Raw genomic sequence first — 11794 nt, forward strand, 5'->3', positions numbered from 1 at the left:
CGCCACTTCGCGCTTCATGTTTTGCGGCTTCAGTGCTTCACGGGTCAGCAGCCACATTGTGGAAAGGAGTGTTGTTTCATGTTGATGCGCGCGAGAGAAGGATCCCTGCATGTTAACCAAAGAGATGAGTTGACTCAGAGTACTGTACTGTACATACCACGGGCTTTCATAAAGGCGCGTGATTGGTTTCCAGTGTGACATCGACCAATAAGAGTACGAGTGGATTTATCCCTGTGAGTTGATTGTCTGCGCATCATTGCAGCCTCACCTAGCATCTTCTCTTGTTGTATCTCGCCAGTCTTGTCCATAATGTTGACTGTCTCGCATACATTCCTGGGGGCAAATACTACTTCGTGGTTTTTCAGCTTTCGCGGAAGGTTCTGGTCCCCATTAACCGCAAAAAACAAGGGAACACTGTATACTGTACATATAAGCAGGAAGGGTTAGAGAATGGTATTCTCAGAACTAAGAATGCATCTGATATGCATTTCAGGCAGGGAAGCAAAGGAAGAAAGCTAGGTTGAAAGGAAAGAACACAAAGGAGACAAGGCAAGGTGGTACTTGGAGTAAATTCGACATGAACAGAACTAAGATATAAAATTGGAAGGTTGAATTTAAACACACATTACATAAATATGAGCAAAGCAAGGGCAATGTCAGACATAAATGAAAGTAGGAAGCCTAATTCTAATCATCATGGAAGCAAAGGAATATAATTACAAAGTTATGTAGTTCTGATGAAAAAGACATGACAATCGTGTCCCACCATAAGACAATACAGTAAATACATTAAACTGAGGTGCAGCTTCCTTAAAGTATAATAAAGCCAAACCTTGGTTTTGTAGTTTGTCCCCACTTGGGATGTTTACACTCTCTCTATCCTGGGGACCAGTACTGTGATAAAAAAAGTAATAAAAAATCACCAGAATGGGATGTCAGGTCCTATTCAATGGGGATGCCTGTTCTTCTACAAATGTCTGAGAGGGATTTCCCCTCGCTTTGGAGTGATTACCACTCACTTCCATTAAGTCTCCTGGGAAAGCAAATGAATTGAAATCAACCCAGTGGGATAGTGAGAAAAAACTGACAGGAATTATAACCATTCTCTTCTCTATCCAGAACTAGAGAAAACAAGTTTGAATTTAGATACATCTTAAAGCACATTGGAAATTTTCCTGAGCAATTGCTGGAATATTGCAAAGCATAGACTAAGACAAGCAGATATTGGAGACTAGATAAAAGAGAAGGGTTGTCGTTCACAAACCTCTCCAGTGACTCTGATGTCAAGGCACTCAGATACAGATATTGGAAGAAGCTTGCCCATGCTCCCTTGCACAGATCCAAAATGGAAACAAGCCACACACTGATGATCTCAGTATGAAAAAAAAACAAAACGGTATTATCATGGAGACATATTTACAATGAAGCTTGTCATAGGGTGAAGTGCTTCTGTCTAGGATGTCTTTATGTGCATGTCTCCAGAATAATTACATTTGAATGCTAAGATCATAGTTGTGCAGCTAGTCTTTTGCTGTAGATATTTAGAAAAGGTAGATTAGGGCTAATACTGATCTCATCACATAGTGAGAAAAGGAATGGTGCAACTCCAGCTAACGTCTTATGGGAATCTAGAAGGTGGTTGAGTGCATGAACCTTGCCATCTACAACCCATATCAGAAAACAGTGTAGAGTTGACAGGCATGAAAGAGCAGAACATATCAAGAGCAGAAAAAATTAAGATCATCCTTACTGAACAATTAGTATTGTGCATTAGTATTAACATTTTATTTTACTCCATGAAAAATGATCATTCATCTTTTTACTGTTTTAAAATCAGATGTTGACTAATAGAGTAAGATTATAAGGGTCAAAGGACTTTTACGGTATAGACTGCTGTTGCAGATAAAAAAAGAGACTGTGAAGTGCTGCAATACACAACAGATCACAGAATGTGTTACATACAGAAAGAAAGGCCAGTAAGGGAGCCATGACAAAAGAACCTCGGGCACAGAATGTTTACAATATTACATTTTTTTAATGGGGCTTAAAATATTACAAAACAATGGTAAGCAGTTTTTTTAATTACCGGTAGTTTTTTCTAAGGTGAAGTGTGCCAGAATACTAGAAATATACCTTTTTTGTTTTAGTTCTACTAAAATGTGTTAAGCTCTGCTTGTCCTGTGTTTGTAGATTGACACATTTAGAGAAAACATTTGCTAACTCTGTTTCTTTAGTTGATTTTTATGTATCTCCTAATAAATTGGCTTGTTATTTCTTCTTTATCCTTAACAGATTTGAAAATAGATGGCCCCTATTAAGTCTTTTTCATTTGTTTTCCTATGTCCGTGTCTTAATCCTCTAATATGTTGCTATACTGTAATAACTTAATTTTAAATCTTAATATTTAAAAAGGTATCATTACCAGATAGTTGATCCTTGGAACAGACATCTAGCAGCGACAGCAGGTTAGTCAACAATAAATTAATTTAAACATAATCGGGATAAGGTTAGCTCTGTGGTCAGACAAACAAGTTAAAAAAAGGAAAAAAATGGCCATACTCAATTAACTACTTTGTCTATTTTGCCATCAATTTTCTATGTTTATATATTTTTGATGTTTTTTTTTTTTTAAAAGAAGCTTTATTGGGTTTTATTGTACACACAAAATAACCAACGATGAGGTTTGTCAGTATTCATAGCGTGGCAACATGCCAAATCAGATGAATAAATTCCAGGATAACATTTTACTCATAAACATATTACAGAAGCCCCAAAAGAATCCGAGAGGGAATGGAGAAGTGTGGAAAGAAGAGTATCTATGGGAAAATATAGCACATGTAATATGTCAGGGTACAAGGGCTTGAAGTTAAAGTATGCAGGATTTCGAAAAATCACATATATATATATAAACATACGTAAAGCAAAAGAATAAGCGACGTGAGCAATGTTAACCATTTGTCATATCGACCGATAGGGAGGTCATCGTGCATGAGAGTAAAAAGTGAAAAAAGAAAGTAAAAAATATAGGATAGAGATATAGCAGTAGGAACATAAGACCAGGGAGTTGGAAAGGCCAGCATATAAAGAATATGCCAAAAGGGAAAGAAAAAAAAAAAAAAAGGAGAACTGGAATACAAGAAATTATGTACCAAAAGTCTGAGGCCAGAGGACCATGAAAACAAGCCAGGATAAAGAGATTAGGATAAAAAAGTAATAGACTGATAAAGTAATAAGATAGTAAAGTATAATGAGATAGTAAAGTATAGTGAGAAGCAGCGCATCAGTATGTATATAGATGTGCTAGTAGGGGACCACTTCATATAGGTCAGCCAGGAAAATGAGAGAGAGATTAATAAGCCAGATTGGCGAAGTGGGAGTGGAGCAAAGCGAGAGCAAAAGAGATTTCTGAGAGGTACACAGCATTTATAATGTTGCAATCATTTGACCCCTTGAGCAATAGAAACACCATGCATCAGGAATACCCTGGAAACTAGCTTAAATCTAGCTTAGAGAACCATGAGAGGGGTGCTGGGGCTCTGGACTTGGGAGAACTTTTGAAACATATTGACCCCACTTGCGGTTGAACTTTTCCATTCCTGTTGTAGAAGGAGCTATATGCAGACCAAGCCGATCCAATCGAAGTAGAAAGTTGAGTTCCAATTTGACGTCTGAGATGGTAGGTGGACAGTTGGAGACCCATTTTTTCAAAATAGACCTTCTCGCCGCCATCAAGCAAATGGATAGCCATGGTTTGGTTGCTCTGAACAAAGCAAGATGGCAGTGTGAGGCAGCAGACACTGATATTTCCAGATTGCCAAAGAGAAGCAGCAGCGGGTCCCTAGGTAACTGGAGAGTAGTGATGAAAAGCACAAAGTTCAAAAGTTGGTTCCAGAAGACACAGACCCGTGGACAATTCCAGAATCTGTGATGAAGTGATGGTTTATATGAACCACAGAGCGGACATGTAGAGATCAATGAGTCTGTTCGGGAGTACAGGTAAGGCATATAGGCATGGTGCATAATTTTGAATTGCTGCTCCCTCCAAAATTTGTTCGTATTGAACGCACAGGTAGTATTAAAACCTGTGAGCAATTGCTCCGCAGTGAAGGCATTGTCAAAGTCTCGTATCCACGTTTTGATGGAAGTATAAGAATCCAGCGGTTTTGCATAGTGCATAGATAGTTGACCATATATATTGGATATGTTGTATTTTTGATTCCTTACAAGGACTTCTATCATAGTAGAACAAAAGCGAGAAGATTTGTTTTGTGCTATGGAATTCACATAATTCCTAACTTGCAAAATATACAAAAAATGATGGGAAGGTAAGTCAAACGCGTTGAGAATTTGTTGGAACGGAAGGGGGGATCCTGTTGCTGAGTCATACAACTGACTTACAAATCTAAGACCCTGGTCATACCACTTTTCATAAGCTGCATACTGTTGAGAGACAGAAAAGGAAGGATTGTGATGAATAGGAAGATATCGAGACAGCCAGGGAGAAACTCCTAGTCTACGTCTGACCTCCCTCCATGTGAAGAGGGTGTCCCGTATGAGTGGATTGTGCTTAAGATGCGGAGGAAGTGAGGCAGAATTAGAATGTAGGAGGGCCGACAGATCATATGGGCTCACCATGGCAGATTCGAGTCGGTAATTAGAAAACACGGACGAACGGGAGATCCAATCTACACACACCCGTAAAATACAAGATAGATTGTAAAGCCTAATGTTGGGAAGGCCCAGACCACCCTCACATCTAGGAAGAAACAACTTATGTATAGCTATTCGCGGACGGCGCCCCCTCCATAAGAAACTAGAAATCGCTTTATTCAGCCTGACTATATCCGTATGTTTGAGCAGGAGAGGAATAGTTTGAAGAGGATACAGAAGCTTCGGAAAACTCGTCATCTTGAAGAGGTGGACTCTACCCATAAGTGATAATGGCAGTTCTTTCCACATTTCCAATTCCCCTAACATTTTTTGAATTACTGGTGAATAGTTAAGAGAATAAAGTGACGAGGCTAATTTCCCAATTTTAATACCTAGATAAGTGATATGGTTCGTATTAATTTTAAAGTGTGAGTCGCCAGCCCACTCAGGGAGTCGAGCGTGATATAACGGCAGAACCTCACTTTTCACAAAATTAATACGGAGGCCCGAGCAGCATCGAAAATCTGCGAAAACGGATTGAATGTACGGTAAGTCTAGAGTCGGGTTGGAGGTGAATATTAGTATGTCGTCCGCAAATAAAGCTAGACGAAGATCCTGTTGGGCAATTTGAATGCCATGAAGTCGTGATTGAAACAACAGGAAGCGGGCTAAGGGTTCTAAAGCTAAGTTGAAAAGCAGGGGGGACAATGGGCAGCCTTGTCTTGTACCCTTATGTAATGGAATGGGATTGGATATTTTCCCCGCCGCCACTACCTGAGCTGTCGGGGCGGAATACATAGCCTGAATTAAACGCGTGAATGGTCCGGAAAAGCCAAATCTAGTGAGGACCGAATAAAGCCATTGAAAACTTACATTGTCAAACGCTTTTTCAGCGTCGAGGGAAACAATCGCTAGATCCTGTAATGGGTTATGTTTAGCCTGATGTAAAACTGTGAGCACTTTGCGGATATTTGAGGTGGCCGAGCGCCCCTTTATAAAGCCAGCTTGAGAAGGATGAATAAGGGTGGGCAAAATGATGGCCAAACGGTTAGCTACTATTTTGGAGAGAATCTTTGCATCTAGATTAAGGAGAGAAATCGGTCGATAAGAACCAGGGTCCGAGGGGTCCTTGCCTTTTTTTGCTATTAATTTAATGTGGGCCTGCGAAGCTGATGGCAGATATATCCCGCTCTCCTGAATAGACTGATATACCAGCTGTAGAGTAGGAGAGAGGGTTTTATCCATAAGTTTATAAAATTCAGAAGTGTACCCTTCCGGGCCTGGAGCTTTACCATTGGCTAAGGAACTAATAGCTAGACAAATATCCGCCTGCGATATCGGGGCATTTAAAGATTGCAGTGCTATTGGATCAATTTGTGGTAGATGTACGCTGTCAAGAAAGGAGTGCGCCCGTGCCTGGTCTATAGGGTCCGGCCCATATAAATTTGCGTAAACATTTTCCAGAATAGATATAATCTCTTCCGAAGATTGTTTAAGTATCCCCTGAGAATCCTTTAAAGAGGTGAATTGCGTGGGGGTAAAAGGCTTCCTACACATGCGCGCCAAAAATTTGCCTGGTTTGTTACCAAACCTGTGATACTGTAGGTCAAGGTATGAGTGATGAAGTGTTTCCTGTGCTGCCGCCCAAGTGTTGCACTGGTTCTTAGCGTCCGCCCAAGCTGTCCTATTGTCCTGCGTATTTGAGTCCGTCATCCTACGCTGAGTCAGTCTAAGAAGGTTACTAGCCTCCGTGAAATGGTGCAGAATTCTTTTTTTATATGCGGACGTAAAAGCAATAATTTTACCGCGTAATACCGCCTTCCCCGTATCCCAAAATAAATTTGGATTAGAAACATGAGCCGCATTAGTAGATTGGAAATCTGCCCAGGTATCTTGTAGCTGCCGGGAAAGCTCCTGATTATTTGCCAAAAACGAGGGGAAACGCCATATCCTAGGGTGCGGTGTAGGATCTAAGAAGTTTATCATGATAGAAATTGGAGAGTGATCCGATATGGCTATGTCATGTATAGTAGATGATACAACATGTTGCAACGTTGTGGGGTTGCAAAAAATATAATCGATTCGAGATAAAGAGTGGTGAATGGGAGAATAGAAAGTATAATCTCTACCATCTGGGTGAGTCAAGCACCATATATCAGTAAATTGCATAGCTTCAACGAAATTACCAAGTAATGTGGGCGTTGGACGGGGAGGCTGAGTAGAGCGAAAGTCTCGGTCAACACTTTGCGATTTATCCTCCTGCTCCTGCATAACAGAATTAAAATCACCTCCCATGACAAGCGGCTTGTGGATATAGGGTGCCAGCCGTGAAGACAGGCCCTGAAAAACCTGCCTCGTCGGGGAGTTAGGAGCATATATATTGGCAAGGACCAACTCTTGGGGTCCTATTTTGACATGTGCTGCTATGAAACGGCCTTCGGCATCTGCGTCCACAGAGACCAATTCAGGATTAAGTCTCTTGTGAATAAGAATAAGTACCCCTGCTTTATTATTAAGGGAGGAGGAGCCGAAGATGTGACCCACCCAGAGTTTTCGCATACGGACAAAGTCAGGCTGTGTAAGATGAGTCTCTTGGAGTAGTGCTATATCCGCGCGTAAGCGCCGCAAATGTCTTAGTACTGCCATGCGTTTGTGAGGGGATCTGAGGCCTTTAACATTCCAGGAAAAAATACGTGTCATTCTAGCTGGGATAAGGTATGTGATAAGAAGATAAGGGACTTACCAATTAGAGATGTAGAAACAATTAGCACTGCTTCATTAGGCGGATGTGGGTGGTGTAAATCTGGTCTCAGAAGACGACGAAGATCTCCAAAGAAGAAAAAGTGAAATTGGAGAGAAAAAAGAGGAGAGAAAGCGAAGACAAGAGCAGGGGCCCTAGTAGAGCCCAACAAAAATACCAAACATATAATATACCACAACAGTATAAAGGACTTCACGTCATTCCGCATGCTGTATCCACCAACATCAGCGTGACCGGGAGTAGCAGTGAGAGGAGCCTGCCCCTGGGACCAAGTTATAATTACTAAGGATACGTGAGGGCGTCCCTCAAATGAACTCCCGACAGTGGCCTCAGCACCCCTCCCCCGCAGCACCGCTGATGTATGGAGCAAGGCAAATGCAGGAAGGAAGAAGTAAAATTCAGGCATATATGTAAATAAAACATGACATTGAAGTAGGCGACAATGCAAAGGCCTTGTGCCAAACAAATAATACATAGAGCATCTAGCGCTGAACAATATATTTTTGATGTTTTAACTTAATTTGGTAATAGGTTATTGATTTTTTTTTGTTTTTGTTTATAAGATCACATACCACGTGTGCAAGTGTTTGATTAAACAACCCACAGCATAAAGAAAAGGAATACTAAAGCAACTTATTTCTTTTCTGTGTAACAGTTATTTTTACCTGGCAAAAATTACCTGGTTTGACTGATCATTTTCAAAATCTGTTGAGATTTTTACCCACAGACTGACTTTTTTTTTTCATTATCTATAACTATTTGGCTAGAATGCCCTCTCTCTTATCAAGCTTTCAAGACCTACAAGTTATAAAAATTGAGGTCCTTTTATTTAACAAAACAGTGACACATACAGATGGACGATTCACCTTCAGTGTATGCTTTGCAAATAACAGATTGAATATGCCCCTCAGTGTTTATTAATTTACAAAGAATAATTATTGTTATACAGGATTTATATAGCGCCAAATGTTTGTGCAACGGTTTACAAAAAGAAGGGAAAACAGCAGATTTAAAATACAAATCATTCAAGAGTGTTAGAGGGCTTTGCTTATGAGTGCTTATAATCCAAAGTGAGGGGAAAGTGATACAAAGTGTAATTGCAATTGTAAGGGAATGAGCTGATGGAAAAAGTAATATTCCAGTTGTTAGGTAGAGGTAGGATAGGCTTCCCTAAAGAGATTGATTTTCATGAATCACCAAAAGGTGGACAGAGCAGATGGATTGGGGTAGTGAGTTTCAAAGGAAGGGAGAGGTTTTGGAAAAATCCTGGGAATGAGCATAGGAGTTGATGACAAGGGGAATAGAGAGGAGTAGGTCTTGGGAGTAGTGAAGAGAATGGTTTGTATGTTGTAGTTGGTATTTTGAATGTTATGCGCTGGGTAACCAAAAGCCAATGAAGGGATTAGCATAGAGGGTTGGCATACACTGAGCTGTTGAATAGGTGAATGAGATTGGCAGCAACATTCATGATAATCTAAAGGAGGAATAGCCTGTGTAGAGGTAGGCCAACAAGGAAGGAGTTGCAATAGTCAATTTGAAAATGATATGGACATAAAAGTAGAAGCTTAGAAGAGGGAGTGCCTCTGAAATATACGGTATCCTGTAAAGTTAATATTCTAAGAAAACAAATGTTAATATCAGCAAAAAGGCAAGTCACTTATATGTTTAGATATATTAATGAAAACTTACTCATAAAAGCATGGGACTGTAGTGTTGTTATTAATACAGTTTCTGCCTGTGTAATCCAACATCAAGATAGTAATGTTGATTAAATCAACTTCATGTTTGTTCCAAAATGCCCAAAAATCATAATAAATCAGAAAAGTTATTTTTTGCGACATACCCAGAAAACTGATTAAAGGAAATAGTTACTGGTCACCAGTGATGCTTTCTTTGTATATTCTAAACCAGTAGATTATGGCCATTGTATACACTCTGAAATTCTGCCATTTTGTTCTCATTATAGAGGAATTATACAGGAATATAGATTAGTGAATCTTGTCTTTCAGCACATGCTAGGGCCAAGGGAAGCAAGCATTTTTAAGAGAAAGCCTATTGCTATGGGACTGTACCATTGACGTCACCTAGTGTTGTTTTTACTTATGGCCAAGCAGAGCTAGCACTTGTTACAGATATTCTTTGCTTATTTTTTCCCCATTTGTAATGTATCTTTCAATATCTTCAGGACCAGTAATCATGTAGAGATGAACTAATAGTGGATTTTTTTTACCACTCATTATAATGCAATGCATAATTGGCTGTCTTTCATACCCCAAATCAGAAAAATAAATGTCTTTAAGCAATTTTAGTAATGAAGCGGATTATTTACTGTCAATTATGTGCAAATTTATGGAAACCAAACACAACACAGTCATGTAGAAATGAAATCCCAGGTGCTGGCAAGACATGGAGCGGGCCGCAGTGAGAACTACACATTAGGTAAGGAAAGATGTGCAGTGCATAACAGAATGCCTTTATTCACACTCTGTGCTTAAAAAAGAACAAATCCATCATCTTGAAATTTGACTTGTAGCTTGACATTAAAAATAATTTGAGTAGAATTTTCAGTGGGCTAAGCACAAAACTAGTTCAAGTAGTGTCACTCTCAATTAATGTACTCAGGTGGTGTGCCCATTAAAATTCCCACATGTGGGTTCAGCTCACTATGCAAATGGGGTCATTACCTGGAGAACTTAATTGGGAATGACATTGGGAGTATGAAATTTTCTTTCAAAACAAATCTCTCATACACATTTAGTATACATTTGATTGTCATGTGTGTAAAAGTTTGTTTTCCTTAGCTAAAAAGGTATTGTTTAATTAACTGTTTTTATTTATTTCCTATCCCAAATATGACTTTTTGTGAAGTATTTACTTGAAGCTCACATTATAAGGTCATGCTGCTTTCAGACACGTCAAGCAAGTGGGTCTCCACATTATTGCACTTAAGTGGATCAACTGTAAAGTAAATATATATATATATACAGTATATACTAAAGATAAATGGTTGAATGCATGATGTACAATGTTCTTGTCTTTAAAAATATTGTAAGGCTTTACATAGTGAAAAAAGTGAATGCCCAAGAAAAATGTAGCACATTTTCCCTATTCTAGCTATGAAATAGGTATGACTTTACACAGTTGACCCCAGTGGTTTAAGAACGTGTCATGGCATTTCATCTCCCTTTCATTCTCTTTACCTAATGGTTGTCATCATTTTAAAATGAATGAGTGCACAAAATTTTGTTTAATTACAGATGATCAACTAGCTACTGCAGTCTTCCAAGATGCAATGACCCAAAGCATAGGGCCATCAAGTTCTCTCAATCTTAAGGATCCTGAAATAATGAAAAAATTTCCATAGTCATAGGTCAGTAATTTTCATTTCTCATGCTTTAAGAAAAAGTTTGTTATTATTTCAATTATATTTCTGTTTATTTGTTTGAGTCAATACAAATTGTTGGCTGCAATTTATGGAACACTTAAGTTTGATTGATTTTGCAGATTGAATTACTCTAGTGCACTGTTTGGGTTAAATAGACGATAGGCTGAGAAAATATGGTTTATACTGTGTTTTTTTGTTTTTTGTAAAGAATAAAGATTGCTTTATAGACCAGCGTGCTGTGCTTCTCAGAATGCCAGAAGCCTAAACTTTACAAATCAGTTACAGTTTATCTGTATCTGTGAACTATAAAACATTATACTCTATTCTTTATCACTATTCTTCCTATTTGTTAGTTGGAATATTTGTTTTGGACATACAGGGGTTTATTTACTAAAGCTGGAGAGTCCAATATCAGACTCACTTTTGCATAGAAACCAATCAGCTTCTAACCTCAGCTTGTTTAATGAAGCTTTGGCAATGAAACCTGGAAGCTGCTTGATTTCTATGCAGAAGTGAATCTGATTTTGCACTCTCCAGCTTTAGTAAATAAACCCCACAATGTCTTCAGAATATAATCACTTTTATGTATACTCAGATTATTGTATCTTAAAGGACATATAACCTATAAGGTAATGCTGCAGCTGACGTAACGTGCAGTCTTAAATATACCATATGAAATACTATTGTTTTGCAAAATATTTACAAATAATTATTTCTGCAAGTTTAAGTGGGAGTTGTAAATGTTTTATGGTGAAGTCAACGCAGATTAGAAGATTTGTGGTGAGCGATTGTCTGCCACAGTTCCACGATACCACTAAAGAGGTATTTTGGACATTGTACTAGTTTACTCCCTTATTGGAACATGGTACTTCATTATTATGATAGTTACATCACAAAGAAAAATAAATCTCTTCCCACAGCCATCCTATCACATAATGTAAGGGGATATTATCATGGCCACTTGCTGATCACTTTATGATTTTTGGGTGAACTAATGG

The sequence above is a fragment of the Staurois parvus genome, unplaced genomic scaffold, assembly GCF_062004578.1.
Source record: "Staurois parvus isolate SC_StPar_1 unplaced genomic scaffold, SC_StPar_1.0 ptg000599l, whole genome shotgun sequence".
In the NCBI taxonomy this organism is placed as follows: domain Eukaryota; kingdom Metazoa; phylum Chordata; class Amphibia; order Anura; family Ranidae; genus Staurois; species Staurois parvus.